Source organism: Ranitomeya variabilis, chromosome 1, assembly GCF_051348905.1.
Source record: "Ranitomeya variabilis isolate aRanVar5 chromosome 1, aRanVar5.hap1, whole genome shotgun sequence".
Classification (NCBI taxonomy): Eukaryota; Metazoa; Chordata; class Amphibia; order Anura; family Dendrobatidae; genus Ranitomeya; species Ranitomeya variabilis.
Window position 1 is genome coordinate 599,080,226 of NC_135232.1, and position 15,707 is coordinate 599,095,932.

The following is a 15,707-nucleotide window of genomic DNA, read 5'->3' on the forward strand; positions in this document are numbered from 1 at the left end:
GGTAAAAATAGATACCTACAGGCCAGCTATTTAAAACTGTGGTTTGTTGGTCATACGAATCAGAGTTAAAAAGTGCACTCCAAATTCTGCCATTTCTGGCCTCTCTTTAAATTTTGTTGCAGTGTGATAGCAAAGTTATTGACACCAGTTTTCTTGTAAAAATAGTTACCTACAGGCCAGCTTTTTAAAACTGTGGTTTGTCCATCGCACACGGATCAGAGATAAAAGATGCTCTCAAAATTCTGGCATTTCTGGCATCTCTTTAAATTTTGTTGCAGTGTGTTATCGAAGTTATTGACACAAGTTTACTGGTAAAAATAGTTACCTACAGGCCAGCTATTTAAATCTGTGGTTTGTCCGTGACACGGATCACATATAAGTTTGCACCAAATTTAGCCATTTGTAGTCAACATGGAAAATATTGTACTCTACTTAAAAAGGGCAAGGCGTGTGGCAAGGGACGGGGAAATGGACGTGATGGTGATGGTAATGGTGCATGCAGAGGCTGAGGCTGTGTCCGTGGGCAAGCTGAAATTGTGCCACAGCAAACACTCACATCTCCTCGCCCTACCTTCCAGTACAAATTACTAGAGGACCTCAGCACACCACTATTGAACCCAGAGCAGTGCCAAAAGGTTCTTGGTTGGATAGCGAATACTGCTTTCAGTCACTTTGCACCATCACCACCACCCTGTCTTCCACATAGTCAAGTCTCAGTAGCCGTGAGTCTGGACCACATATTTCTCACTCTGATACCACACTTGGACACTCCGAAGAGCTGTTCAATTTTCTATTTATAGATTTGGGCCACTCGTTTGGTCCATTTGAAGCGGGGCAAGAGGAGATCACATGTAGTGATGCCCAAATATTTGAGGAGCCACAGTCACACAAAGGCGATGGTGGGAAAGTGTCACAAGAGATGGATGATGATGAGACACAATTGCCAGAAAGTCAGGAGGAGGACCAGGGCGTGGAAGTGGAAGACAAGGTTGTGGATGATATAGTAACTGACCCAAGCTGGCAGAAGGACATGCAGAGCCAGGACAGCAGCACACAGGGGGAGGGAGGCATACCACCCCAACAGGCAGGAAGAAGCAGTGTGTTGGCAGCAGACAGAAGATGGTCAACGCCAACATGATGGAAGTTGCCAGAACAACTGTTAGGTCTTCCCGAGATTGGTTGATTTTTAAAGACACAGCCGATAACCCCAAAAAGGCCATTTGCACCACCTGCCAGGCCAGCATCAGCAGGGGTAGCAAAAATACCAGCCTGACCACCACCAGCATGATCAGGCACATGGCAGCAAAGCACCCAACTTTGTGGGCCAAACCCCAGGGTTGAGGAACAGTGTCTGTGGGTGACACCACTGCTTCTTCCGCTGATGTGCATGCAAGCCAATCCCCTGTCCATGGTGCATGCAAAGATGCATCCTGCTCTGCACACACCCAACTAGCACCATCAGCAAGCACGTCCATGTCCTTATCCCATCGCAGCGTTCACTTGTCTATACCACAGTCCTAGCAACGCAAGTGCAAATATGCAGCCAATGCCCCACAAGCCACACTACTAAATTCACAATTTTCAAGACTGCTTGCGCTCAAAATGTTGCCTTTTAAGCTCGTGGAGAAGGAAGCTTTTCGCAACCTGATGGCAGACGCCGTCCATCGCTACTTGGTCCCCAGCTGCAACTGTCTCTCCCGGTGTGCCATCCCCGCATTACACAAGCACGTGTCCCACGACATTAGCCATGCCCTCAACAATGCAGTTACTGGGAAAGTCCACCTAACCATGGACACGTGGACAAGTGCTTGTGGGCAGGGATGGTACATCTTGCTGAATGCACACTGGGTTAACATAGTGGAAGCCGGACTGAGCCAGACCTTGGGATGGAACACATCCTCCTGGGCCCTAGGTCAATCAGGATTGCCCCCACAGTCTACAGCTCCTGCACCTCCTCCTCCTCCTCTTTAGCCTCCATCTCCGAAATGACCACATCAGTCACAAGCAGGAAGTACTGCAGCACTGCCTCAGTTAAGCGGCAACAGGCTGTGCTGAAGCTAATATGCTTAGGTGACAAACCGCACAATTCTGAAGAGTTGTGGACAGCTCTGAAAAAGCAGGCAGATCTGTGGCTGACACCGCTGAACCTACAGCCAGGCATGGTCGTGTGTAACAATGGCCAGAACCTAGTTGCGGCTCTGAGGTGAGGTAAGCTCACACACTTACCATGCCTGGCCCATGTGCTTAACCTCATGTTTCAGCAGTTTCTCAAAACCTACCTGGAGCTGCCAGAACTGCTTGTCAAATTACGCCACCTGTCTGCCCATTTTATAAAGTCAGCTACAGCTTCCTCCTCCCTTGCCATGCTTTAGCAGGGTTTGCGGCTTCTGGCTCACCGACTGATGTGTGAGGTCCCCAAGCTTTGCAACTCTACAATGCAGATGTTGGAAAGGATGTGTTAGCAGAAGAGGGCAGTTTTTGTCTACCAGCATCATCAAGGCTGTCGGTATTCAGTTCAGTCTCCATACATAAGACCTCAGGAGTGGACAAGGATGTCAGACATATGTACTATCCTCCAAAACTTTGAGGACTCCACCAAGATGGTGAGCGGCGATGATGCCATACTTAGCGTCATCATCCCACTTCTCTGTGTTCTGAAATGCTCTCTGCTCACAATCAAAGAGGATGCATTGCAGGCGATGCACATTGAGATGGAGCAAGGAACCATGCAGGGTGATTACACACAGCCCAGCCTCATCTCATCTCAGCTTGAATTGGGTGGTGATAAGGAAGAGGAGGAGGAAGAACAGGAGCTAGTTTCATGCGCTATAGACGGTAAACCTGAACAACTGTCATACCGTCTGTTCAGAGTGGATGGCCTGAGGACAGGGAGGAGGAGGAGGAGTGCATGGTCAGTCGTCCTCTTGATGAAGACACGGAAGCCTTGCCTGTTAGCAGGCATGGCTGAGTTTATGTTACGCTGCCTTTCCCGTTACCCTCGCATTCTCAAAATTTTGGGTGACAGTCATTACTGGTTGGTGACACTCCTAGACCCATGTTATGAGGAGAGCTTTCTATCTCTTATTCCGAGGTGGACAGGTCTACTAAAATGGGGTAGTGCCAGAAGGCCCTTGTTGCTGAATTATTTTTAAAAAAACCCGTCTGAAAACGCTAGTGGCAGAGGTCACAGTTCGTTGGACAACCAAGGAGTACAGGTGAGACACAACTCCAATCCAGCAGGGGCAGGGGGACACTCTAGAAGTTCTGGGAGAGTTTTCTCAGACCCTCCCTTCACACAGGCCCTGAGGGGGGTGCACTCTCACAAGGAGTGCAAAGTTTGGGAAGATGCTGAGAGAGTAACTTGCTGATCAAACCAACGTCCTCCGTGATTCCTCTGTGCATTATAATTATTGGGTATCCAAACTGGACACGTGGCATGAACTGTCTCTCTACGCCTTGGAGGTCCTGGCATGCCCTGCCGCTAGCGTTTTGTCAGAGCGGGTTTTTAGTGCCAGTCTCTGTTATTGAGAGGTCTATTCCCATGCACCACTTCACACCCACACGTGGGTATACGCTTCCTGATTTTGGCTGTTTGCTGTTGTCCTCCTCCTTCTCCTCATCCTCATCCTCTACCACCATATCACCAAGGTGACTGTGGTCATTTTTTTAAAGGGTGTTTATGGTGCATGCAAAAACAATGTGTTAGACTGTATGTTCATGTATACCCCCCAGGGGTAAATGTTTGTCAGCCCATACACTTAATGCATGGGCATTACAAGTATAGGAGACCCGCTCCTTTCTAAGGCTAGGTTCACATTGCGTTAATGGGTGTCCGCTAGCGGACTCCGTTACATGGCAAAATTGTTGCAATTAATGCCATGTAACGGGTCCGTTAGCGCACCCATTGACAGCAATGTGCTAACGGGTCGCCAACACATCGCTAGCGCATGCCATTTTTGGCACGCGCTAGCGATGTCCCGTTATTTTCGGACGGATCTCGAACGCTGCTTGCAGCGTCCGAGGTCTGTTCCTCGTTAGCACAGATCGGGCATCTGCGCTAGCTGGATCAGCAAATTTGATCCCTAAAGTGACATTGCATTAGCGCAATCCGCTAGCGTATGCGCTAAACGGATTGCCCTAACGCAATGTGAACCTAGCCTAATGGGAACTTTTTTATGAGACCCTCCTCCACGTCATTGGAGTGCCTTCAAATTTTTGGCAGCCCTTGCATTCACTGCATAGGCAAACACTATGGGAGACCCACTTCATAATAATGGGAACATTTTTTCATAAGGCCCTCCTCTACGTCTCTTCGAAGGGGTATTTGGGTGCGTACAAATTTTGAGCAGCCCTGCCACTCACTGCATACGCAATAACAGTATAGCAGACCCGCTGTTTAATAATGGGAACAACAAAGCATAGCCGGCTGATGGCTCTCTAAGAATAATGAGGGCCGACTGCTGGCCCTTTAAGAATAGTAAAGGCCGCCTGATAGTCCTATAAAAATAGGCTTTGTGACTTTCAGAGTCTCTCCTTCATAAATGAAACAGGATGTGTCTGATGATGTGTCACATACCACAGGGCCAGATAAGGTTGTAAAATGTTAAAATGACATTTCCCAGTGAATGCATTTGTCTTGGTTGAAAGCAATGCTAAAGTTCAAAAATGCATCAAAAACACTATTTTTGAACATAGCCCATAGTTTTATTATGAGTCTGTAAAAGTGGAGTAAGACTCTGACAACATTATTCACAGCAGTGACCAGGGAGTCAGAAATGCTTTCAGGGGTCTTCCCCATGCTGTTACCATGTTATTTGAGCACTGTTCCAATCGATTTCCACAATTTCTAGTCCCTCTGCAGACTGCTGGGGGGCACTGGAAAAATGCTCGAGTTTCCCATAGACTTACATTGGGCTTGTTGCTCGGGTCAAACACCCGAGCAACGAGCACCCGAGCATTTTAGTGATCACTAGTGTTGAGCGATACCTTCCGATATTCAAAAGTATCGGTATCGGATTGGATCGGCCGATATCCAAAAAATATCGGATATCGCCGATACCGATACCCGATACCAATACAAGTCAATGGGACACAAATATCGGAAGCTATCATGGATGGTTCCCAGGGTCTGAAGGAGAGGACACTCTCCTTCAGGCCCTGGGATCCATATTCATGTAAAAAATAAAGAATGAAAAAAAAAATATGGATATACTCACCCCTCCGACGGACCCTGGACCTCAGCGGTGCAAGCGTCTGCCTCCGTTCCTAAGAATGCAGTGAGTGAAGGACCTGCGATGACATCGTGGTCACATGAGCGGTCACGCGACCAGTCACAAGACCGCGACGTCATCGCAGGTCCTACACTCACTGCATTCTTAGGAACAGAGGCTGCCGGTTGCACCGCTGAGAGCCAGGGGCCGTCGGAGGGGTGAGTATATCCATATTTTTTATTTTTATTCTTTATTTTTTACATGAATATGGATCCCAGGGCCTGAAGGAGAGTCTTCTCTCCTCCAGACCCTGGGAACCATACGCACCGCACACGCCGAAGATGACTGGGAAGTTATATGAACTTCCGATTCCGATTTCCGATATCACAAAAATATCGGAACTCGGTATCGGAATTCCGATACAGCGAATATCGGCCGATACCTGATATTTGCAGTATCGGAATGCTCAACACTAGTGCTCACCGATCACTACAAAACAGTCAAATTTTTCACTGAAAAAAATAAAATATGGTCACCTGCAGCAGCTATATATTTTGCAAAGGACTGCAAAGTCCTTATCCTTGCCTAGAGTCTGTATTCACCCACTCCCCCTGCTGTAGTATATGTCCCTAGGCTAAATGCAGACTGTATTGCATTGAAAAAGCATAGCACAATGTTAGCCCTAAGTAGAATTTTTTTTTTATGGTAGAGGACTCTGATTCCTAAAGCTATGCACAAGGGCCAGAACAACTACTTTCTCTCTCCAACTGTCCCTTCCCTGAGCTTTGTAATGGTATCATTGTGGCGAACATGGTGGCATGGTCCTTTTATAACCTCTGATGTGGTAATGAGGCCAGTCAATCACAATAATGCCACAATCAAAATGGCCAGGGCAGTTAAGTGACTGACAGGCAATCCCCGCTTGTTTATTGGATGTGTAATAGGTGCCAACCATGCAGGGCAGGGATTCGAGTATTAAATCCAAGTACCAGCCAATGGTCAGCAATTGCCCAGCAAATATGAGCACCCAGATACTTGAGTGATATCCGAGTATCACAGAACACATTCACTCATCACTAGTAATTACTGATTAGCCTTTGCAAAGTTATAAATACATATGTTAAATTCCTTCTAATCTCTCCAAACAACAAAATTCTGAAAGTGCTTTTTACTGCCCAGTTCATGCTCCTTAAGTAGTTGATTTCAACTGCTGCTCTAGCAAGAATCTGTACACAGATACTGCATACTAACACTCTCCCTGTGTAAGTTTCTCTGCTCTCCTTCTCTATACTCACACAGTGAGAGTGTTTGTAAACAGTGTTTGAGTATGGATTTTTACTAGACCAGCAGTTAAAAGCAGCTACTAAAGAAGCATGAACTAGACAGGAAAACAGCACTTTAGTCTTTAACACTCACTTTAGATATTTACATTTTATGCATTTCATCTTATTTAGTGACTAATTTTAAAAAATAAAAAATAGAAAATAAAATAGTAACTATTAAGCCTAGTATTCTAAGCTTAGGATGACAAGCTACCAAGTACCAGCCAAAATTATACTCTTTTTGCAAAGCTGGGTCAAAGTTGCCCTATGGGTATAAAAGGTTTAAGCAATTTGAGATTTCCTAATGCATACATCAAACATATTTCAGAGTCTAAGTGTGAAGAGAGTTCTACTTGTTGACAGCATCAAAAAGTTATGGATGCCATTGTCAAAGTCAAATTTCAACAAATGTGCGCTCCTAATGTTTTGCTATTTATTTTTTTCAGATACAAGCTACATTATATGGACAACTTAAACCAAACAAGTCCAAATGTTTTTATTCTTCTTGGCTTATCTCATGTTCCTCACCATCAGGTTATCTATTTTCTAATATACTTGGTAATGTATATAATTATCCTTTCAGGAAACATTTTGCTAATTACAGTAGTGAGCACCAACCCAACCTTACACACCCCTATGTACTTCTTCTTGACTAATCTCTCTGTTATTGACATCAGTTTGTCTTCCACCATAGTTCCCGTAATCCTAATAAATACTTTATCTAAAGACAAAAGTATTTCCATTCTTGGTTGTGGTTTTCAGATGTTCTTCTCATTGCTACTTGGGGGAGCAGAGTGTATTCTACTTTCGGCCATGTCTTATGATAGGTTTGCCGCAATCTGTAGACCGTTACATTATAACATTATTATGAAAAAGAAGGTGTGTGTTTGTTTAGTTCTGGTATCATGGAGTGGAGGTTTTGTAAATGCCCTCATACAAGTGAAATTGACTTTCCAATTACCTTTTTGCAGGTCTCATCACGTCAATCACTACTTTTGTGAAGTACCTGCTTTAATAAAATTATCCTGCAAAGATCCCTGGCTCAATGAGCTTTCAGTATATGTAGCAGCTGTGATTGTTGTTATATGTGCATTCTTCTTGATCTTAGTTTCATACATCCACATCATCTCCACAGTTTTAAAGATTCCCTCCTCAGAAGGAAAACAGAAAGCTTTCTCTACATGCGCCTCTCACCTCACTGTAGTCACTCTCTTTTATGGAACAATCATGTTCGTGTATCTTCAGCTTGGAACTTCTTTTTTTCCAGAGACAGATAAGATTATTTCTCTACTCTATACAGTGGTGACTCCAATGCTGAATCCCATCATCTACAGTATCAGAAATAAGGATGTTAAAAACTCTGTGTTAAAGCTTGCAAAAAAAAAATACAAATAAAAATGTGACATAGGGCTGGTGGTGTACATATAAAATATGGGTCTGATAACAAAAAGCAAAGTGGGATCCCATTGTAGTGCCATGAATTTTCTTAAAATATGACATTGGGCTGGTGGTGTGCATGTAAAATAGGGGTCTGATAGCAAAGAGCGAAGTGGGATCCCATTGCGGTGCCATATTTTGTCACCCAAGACAGAAGTGCTTGATAAAGGTTTATACCGAAACGTCGCCGCAGTTGGCAGATTAAAGCTGTAAGTTTTTTCTTATCACTGACCGTTGTGGCGCTGTCCTCTTTTTTACATTATAGAAGGCAATAAAAGTCAATTTGTTTATCGCATTTTCTACTTGTTATTTAGAACCTGTGTTTAGATCCATTTTGAAAATAAATGTATTGTGTGTTAGGTGTCGAGTTCCTGCCTCCACACAGGGGGAATCTCGAACCATGTCGGCTGCGGTCTCCCATTCTTCTCCAGCCAAATTGGAGCCTGCTCAGCGGAGACATCGGTCCCAGCGTCTGGCTCAAGCTGATACTGTGCGACTGGTTACTGCTGCCTTTCCAGGCTCTGCCTTTGTAGCCAGCACTGATCAGCAGTGAGCGGATCTTTCTGGGACTAAGTCCTGCTTTTCCCATACTGAGCATGCTCACGGGACGACCTCCCATTGGAGATCGGGGATCACATGCTCAGGTGCTATTGCACCTCCTATTGGACCATCTGGAAGGTCCCGTAGCACTACTGCCATAAAAGGTTTGCATGGCCACCCGGCCATGCGCTAGTGTATACTTAAAAACGTGAGTGTGTAGATGTGTTAAAATTGCTCTTTAATCATCCCCCTTCCAAGTGTTGTTGTTTGCTCGTGTATGGTGGATGTTTGCTATCTAGCACCCGACAGTGCCATCTGCACACTAAGCACATGTTACAGTGCCTTTGCAGTGCCTGCTTATACCGCAACGTGCGCAATCAGTGCGCTTTCCTGACAGCCTGTCAGTGTAGGGTGGGAATTCCCACTTGGACTCAGCATCTCATTCAGGGTGTCCTCAGGCACGGGCTCAAAAGCCACCGAGGGTCAGAGCAGGTTCAATCACCAGTTTAGTGGGGGTGATTCATTGGGATCCCACTAGTGTCTTTCATTTGCACCCTGTGACTGCTAACAGGGAGCAGCATATTTGTGGTGACTCTGTGAAGCAGCAGAGTTTGCTACTATTCACACTGGGTGAGGTCTAACCCACATGTGAGCAAGCGTCCATCCGCCATTACTCAGCAGCAGGTGTCATCTCTGCACAGTGGACCCCAGACTGCGAACGCACCTCATATTCCCTATTACTATTATTTGGTGCATTCCGCCAGTCCTAACATTACACTAGCTCCAGGGTCTGGCTAGTAATGGCGGATGAACAGAGATTACAACTATGGTTGAGCGAAACGGATCGGTCATTTTCATAAGTCGCCGACTTTTGGCAAAGTCGGGTTTCATGAAACCCGACCCGATCCCAGCGTGGGATCGGCCATGCGGTACACGATCTTCGCGCCAAAGTCGCGTTTCATATGACGCTTTCAGCGCCTTTTCTCAGCCAATGAAGGTGGACGCAGAGTGTGGGCAGCGTGATGACATAGGTCCTGGTCCCCACCATCTTAGAGAAGGGCATGGCAGTGATTGGCTTGCTTTCTGCGGCGTTACAGGGGCTATAAAGGGGCATTCCCGCCGACCGCCATCTTACTGCTGCTGATCTGAGCATAGGGAGAGGATGCTGCCGCTTCGTCAGAAGCAGGGATAGCGTTAGGCAGGGTAAATTAACCCCCAAACCGCTTGTGCTGTAGCGATTTCCACTGTCCAACACCACCTTTTCTTTGCAGGGACAGTGGAGGCAAGATTTCTGTGCAACAGCTCTGTAGCTTATAAGGCTCCCTGATAGCTGCGTTGCTGTGTGTACGCCGCTGTGCAAACCAACTGCTTTTTTAAAAGCAAAAATCCTGTTGCTCCTTCCTTTCTGCTCAGCTATCTTGTTTGTTTGTCCTCATTTTTTGTGTGCAGCAGTCCTTTTTATTGCTGCCTGCCATACTTTTCAGAGATTATTGTTGGGAGATAGTAATTGTAGTACAGTCCCTTTTTTTTAATATCTTCCAGCCACTTTCAGCCCCTGAAGCTGTGTAGTGTAAAACAGTGGGCCTGTATTTTTCTGCACTGTCCCACACCTAAGAAGGGAGATTTATATTGCCAATCAGTGCATCTGTGCCAGTGCTATCTGTGGTATCTCTGTCAGTCATTTTGTGCCACAGAAACTATACTGTGATATAGTGGGCCTGATTTATTCACTTGTCTCCCATATAAAAAAAAAAATTAAATAAAGGGAGAATAATCTTGCCAAATCTGTGCATCTGTGCCAGTGCTGTCTGTGGTATCTGTCATTCTTTTTGTGCACAGAAACTATACTGTGATATAGTGGGCCTGATTAAATCACTTGTCTCCCATATAAAAAAAAAATTAAAATAAAGGGAGAATAATATTGCCAAATCTGTGCATCTGTGCCAGTGCTATCTGTGGTATCTGTCATTCATTTTGTGCCACAAAAACTATACTGTGATATAGTGGGCCTGATTAAATCACTTGTCTCCCATATAAAAAATAAATAAATAAAATAAAGGGAGAATAATCTTGCCAAATCTGTGCATCTGTGCCAGTGCTGTCTGTGGTATCTGTCATTTATTTTATGCCACAGAAACTATACTGTGATATAGTGGGCCTGATTAAATCACTTGTCTCCCATATAAAAAAAAAATAAAATAAAGAGAGAATAATATTGCCAAATCTGTGCATCTGTGCCAGTGCTGTCTGTAGTATCTGTCATTCATTTTGTGCCACAGAAACTATACTGTGATGTAGTGGGCCTGATTAAATCACTTGTCTCCCATATAAAAAATAAATAAATAAAATAAAGGGAGAATAATCTTGCCAAATCTGTGCATCTGTGCCAGTGCTGTCTGTGGTATCTGTCAGTCTTTTTGTGCCACAGAAACTATACTGTGATATAGTGGGCCTGATTTATTCACTTGTCTCCCATATAAAAAAAATAAAAATAAAGGGGAATAATCTTGCCAAATCTATGCATCTGTGCCAGTGCTGTCTGTGGGGTCTGTCATTCATTTTGTGCCACAGAAACTATACTGTGATGTAGTGGGCCTGATTAAATCACTTGTCTCCCATATAAAAAAAAAATTAAAATAAAGGGAGAATAATATTACCAAATCTGTGCACCTGTGCCAGTGCTGTCTGTGGTATCTGTCAGTCATTTTGTGCCACAAAAACTATACCGTGATATAGTGGGCCTGATTTTTCCCTGCATTCTCCCACACATAAAGAGGGAGATTTCTATTGCCAGTGTGTGCATCTGCGTCAGTCCTGTTAGTGGCATATCTGCCAGCCTCTTTCTGCCAATAAAGCTGTGTAGTGTAATCCAGTGGGCCTGATGTTTCCCTGCATTCTCCCACACATAAAGAGGGAGATTTCTATTGCCAGTGTGTGCATCTGCGTCACTCCTGTTACTGGCATATCTGCCAGTCTCTTTCTGCTAATCAAACTGTGAAGTGTAATCCAGTGGGCCTGATTTTTCCCTGCATTCTCCCACAAATAAAGAGGGAGATTTCTATTGCCAGTGTGTGCATCTGCGTCACTCCTGTTACTGGCATATCTGCCAGCCTCTTTCTGCCAATCAAACTGTGTAGTGTAATCCAGTGGGCCTGATTTTTCCCTGCATTCTCCCACACATAAAGAGGGAGATTTCTATTGCCAGTGTGTGCATCTGCTTGCATCAGTCCTGTTAGTGGCATATCTGCCAGCCTCTTTCTGCCAATCAAACTGTGTAGTGTAACCCAGTGGGCCTGATTTTTACCTGCATTCTCCCACACATAAAGAGTTAGATTAATATTGCCAGTGTGTGCATCTGCGTCACTCCTGTTACTGGCATATCTGCCAGCCTGTTTCTGCCAATCAAACTGTGTAGTGTAATCCAGTGGGCCTGATTTTTCCCTGCATTCTCCCACACATAAAAAGGGAGATTTCTATTGCCAGTGTGTGCATCTGCGTCACTCCTGTTACTGGCATATCTGCCAGCCTCTTTCTGCCAATCAAACTGTGTAGTGTAATCCAGTGGGCCTGATTTTTCCCTGCATTCTCCCACACATAAAGAGGGAGATTTCTATTGCCAGTGTGTGCATCTGCATCACTCTTGTTACTGGCATATCTGCCAGCCTCTTTCTGCCAATCAATTTGTGTAGTGTAATCCAGTGGGCCTGATTTTTCCCTGCATTCTCCCACACATAAAAAGGGAGATTTCTATTGCTAGTGTGTGCATCTGCATGCGTCAGTCCTGTTAGTGGCATATCTGCCAGCCTCTTTCTGCCAATCAAACTGTGTAGTGTAATCCAGTGGGCCTGATTTTTCCCTGCATTCTCCCACACATAAAGAGGGAGTCAGTGTTTGCATCTGCATCACTCCTGTTACTGGCATATCTGCCAGCCTCTTTCTGCCAACCAAACTGTGTAGTGTAATCCAGTGGGCCTGATTTTTCCCTGCATTCTCCCACACATAAAGAGGGAGATTTCTATTGCCAGTGTGTGCATCTGTGTGAGTCAGTCCTGTTCGTGGCATATCTGCCAGCCTCTTTCTGCCAATCAAAGTGTGTAGTGTAATACAGTGGGCCTGATTTTTTCCTGCATTCTCCCACACATAAAAAAGGGAGATTTAAATTCACAACAAGTTTACGTACACCTTCTACCTGCTTGTACAGGACCACATAACGGTTGTTAGTTTGGTTTCATTTTTCCAAGAATGAGGAAGTCTGGTGGAAGAGGTCGTGGCCGTGGGCGGTCATTTCCGGCTGGTAATGATGGTAGTGGTGGTGGTCGTGGAGCATCAGGTGGTCGAAGGAAAAGCAATATAGACCCTAAGTCTCGAGTTGTTGAGCCCGCGTCATCGTCTGGCTACACAAGGCCTCGAACGCTCCCTTTTCTGGGAGTAGGAAAACCACGTTTAAAGCCGGAGCAGCAGGAACAAGTTTTGTCTTTCCTTGCTGACTCTGCCTCTAGCTCTTTCGCCTCCTCCTCGGAAAGTGCAAAATGTAAAAGCAGCGCGTCGTCAGTGGATGTTCCCGGTCAGGGACAAGTCGCTTCCTTGTGTTCTTCACCCAGAGCAACAGAGAAAGATGCGTCAGGCGACACAACAGGTTACTCCATGGAGCTCTTTACACATACCGTTCCTGGGTTAGAAAGGGAAATTGTTAACAGGCCATGCCCATTACAAGATGAATCGGACATGGAGTGCACAGATGCACAGCCACAGCCAGATTATTATGCTGTTCCTTTGACTCAGATCAGAACACTGCCCTCGCAGTGTACTGATCCAGAATCTGACCCTGATGAGACTATGGAGCCCCGTCACGAACGCTATAGCACCGGCTTACACGGTGACCCAGAGGAAGGTGCACAGGACATAGAAAAGGAGGTCATAGATGACACAGTTGTTGACCCCGATTGGCAGCCATTGGGGGAACAGGGTGCAGGCGGCAGTAGCTCTGAAGCGGAGGAGGAGGAGCCGCAGCAGGCATCAACATCGCAACAGGTTCCATCTGGCAGGCCCGTATCTGGCCAAAAACGTGTGGCAAAACCAAAACCAGTTGTAGGACAGCGTGGCCATCCGGTTAAAGTAGCTCAGTGTGCAATGCCTGAAAAGGTATCCGATAGTAGGAAGAGTGCAGTCTGGCATTTTTTTAACTAAGATCCAAATGATCAGTGCAAAGTAATCTGTAAGAAATGCTCAAGGACCTTCAGCAGAGGTCAGAATGTTAAAAATCTAAATACAAGTTGCATGCGTAGACATTTAACCACCATGCACTTGCAAGCCTGGACTAACTACCAAATGTCCCTTAACGTTGTAGCACCCTCTCACAATGAAGCTAGTCAGCAACGCTACATCCCTTCCCTCACTGTAAGCCCAACATTTACCACACCACCTGCAGTAAATGTGGCGGTTTCGTCGCAAGGCCAAAGCAGTCAGGGAATCACCAGGTTCGTGGTAGGAAACACTGTATATAGGGCAACAGCAAGAATACCATCACCAACCCTCTCTCAGTCTGCCATGTCCACCGGCACCCCCGCTAGTTCCACCCTATGCAGCTCTCCAGTCCAGCTCACCCTTCATGAGACTATCATTAAGAAAAGTAAGTACTCATCCTCGCATCCGCGTACACAGGGTTTGAACGCCCACATTGCTAGACTAATCTCGTTAGAAATGATGCCCTATCGGTTAGTTGAAAGCAAAGCTTTCAAAGCCCTGATGGACTACGCTGTACCACGCTACGAGCTACCCAGTCAACACTTCTTTTCGAGAAAAGCCATCCCAGCCCTCCACCAGCATGTAAAAGACCTCATTGTCCATGATCTCAGGCAATCTGTGAGTAGAAAGGTGCACCTGACAACAGATGCATGGACCAGTAGGCATGGCCAGGGGCTTTACGTCTCCATGTAGGCACACTGGGTTAATGAGGTGGATGCAGGGTCCACAGGGGACAGCAATATTGGGACAGTTCTGCCTAGCCCACGGTCTAGGAAACAGTTGGCTGTAGGCGTTCGTCCCCCCTCCACCTCGTCCTCCAGCAGAAGCGAGAGCTCGTCCACAGACAGCAGTCGCACGACCACTCCATCCGCAGCTGCCACTGTTGCACACGAGGTGTCCCATTATGGAACAGCTAGTGGCAAGCGTCAGCAGGCTGTATTGGCAATGAAGTGTTTGGGTGACAACAGACACACCGCGGAAGTTCTGTCCGAGTTCTTGCAGCAAGAAACTCAGTCATGGCTGGGCACTGTACATCTTGAGGCAGGCAAGGTAGTGAGTGATAACGGAAGGAATTTTATGGCTGCCATAGCCCTTTCACAATTGAAACACATTCCTTTTCCTGGCTCACACCTTAAACGTGGTGGTGCAGTGCTTCCTGAAAAGTTATCTGGGGTTACCCGACCTGCTCCTGAAAGTGCGCAGACTTTGCTCGCACATCCGCCATTCGCCCGTACACTCCAGCCATATGCAGAACCATCAGCGGTCTTTGAAACTTCCCCAGCATCGCCTAATAATCGACGTTGCAACAAGGTGGAACTCCACACTGCAAAAGCTTCAGAGACTGTGCGAACAGAGGCGTGCTTTTATGTATTTGTGGGAGGATACACATACATGGGTAGGCTGTTGGATGGCAGACATGGAGTTGTCAGGTGTGCAGTGGTCGAAGCTACAAGACCTGTGTCAAGTCCTTCAGTGTTTTGAGGAATGCACACGGCTGTTTAGTGCAGACAACGCCATAATAAGCATGAGTGTTCTGCCCTTCCTAATGAAGGACAGGGGTTCGTTTCAAGCATTAAAAGGTTAACTATTATTATAGTTCTGGTTTTGTTGTGTTATAGCACCACCCAGTGGTGGATAAATTTATAACCTATGTTTTCCATGAATAATAGAGTGTTGCATTGTGGGTTTCAGCAAAGCATCATGGGATTGGGGAATTCCCCAGCCTTTTCTCTTGTATTTCCTGTTCACTCGTGTTATTCAGCTGTGTTGGAACTACTTCATTTACCTGCCACCCTGGTTAGTTTATCCGGTAAGATGGCGATCCTTGTTCTGGTAATATATTGTTCTATAGAATGTGATTACTGTATAGCAGCCAGTACACAGGAAATGTGGTTACCAGAAATCTGCTGTATGTAGTTATGTAGAGGTTGCACCATACTGTATGTTTCCCTGT

General features: G+C 45.7%; 1 long non-coding RNA gene across 1 annotated transcript in view; it reads left to right on the forward strand.

The window, feature by feature from the left end:
- LOC143808464 (uncharacterized) overlaps window positions 1–7,558 on the forward strand; it is a 79,049-nt gene extending 71,491 nt beyond the window's left edge. Inside the window, exons 2-3 of the long non-coding RNA XR_013221966.1 lie at window positions 6,979–7,066; window positions 7,504–7,558. This is a non-coding gene — a long non-coding RNA (uncharacterized LOC143808464). The remainder of the gene's footprint in view (window positions 1–6,978; window positions 7,067–7,503) is intronic.
- The last annotated feature ends 8,149 nt before the right edge of the window (window positions 7,559–15,707 follow it).